This window comes from Penaeus monodon, chromosome 33 (genome assembly GCF_015228065.2).
Source record: "Penaeus monodon isolate SGIC_2016 chromosome 33, NSTDA_Pmon_1, whole genome shotgun sequence".
NCBI lineage: Eukaryota > Metazoa > Arthropoda > Malacostraca > Decapoda > Penaeidae > Penaeus > Penaeus monodon.
In genome coordinates, this window is record NC_051418.1 from 5,321,651 (window position 1) to 5,321,881 (window position 231).

Consider the following 231-nt stretch of genomic DNA (forward strand, 5'->3'; position numbering starts at 1 on the left):
AGGCAGTGAATTACAGTGGCGAAAGCAAGACCATAAATTGAGTAGACCCAGGCTGAGCCCAGAGCTGTTGCATGACAGCCAAAAGCGGCGTTCATGACGCGTTCTGTGGACGTCAAGGAGTGCGAGTCAATAGAGGCGAAGTTCCGTTCCCTTAACGAGGAAAAGCCGCTTTTTATGACGTCCCTTTTCAACGGCTAAGTCGCGGGGCTGATGCTAGTGTCACGCCTCTGG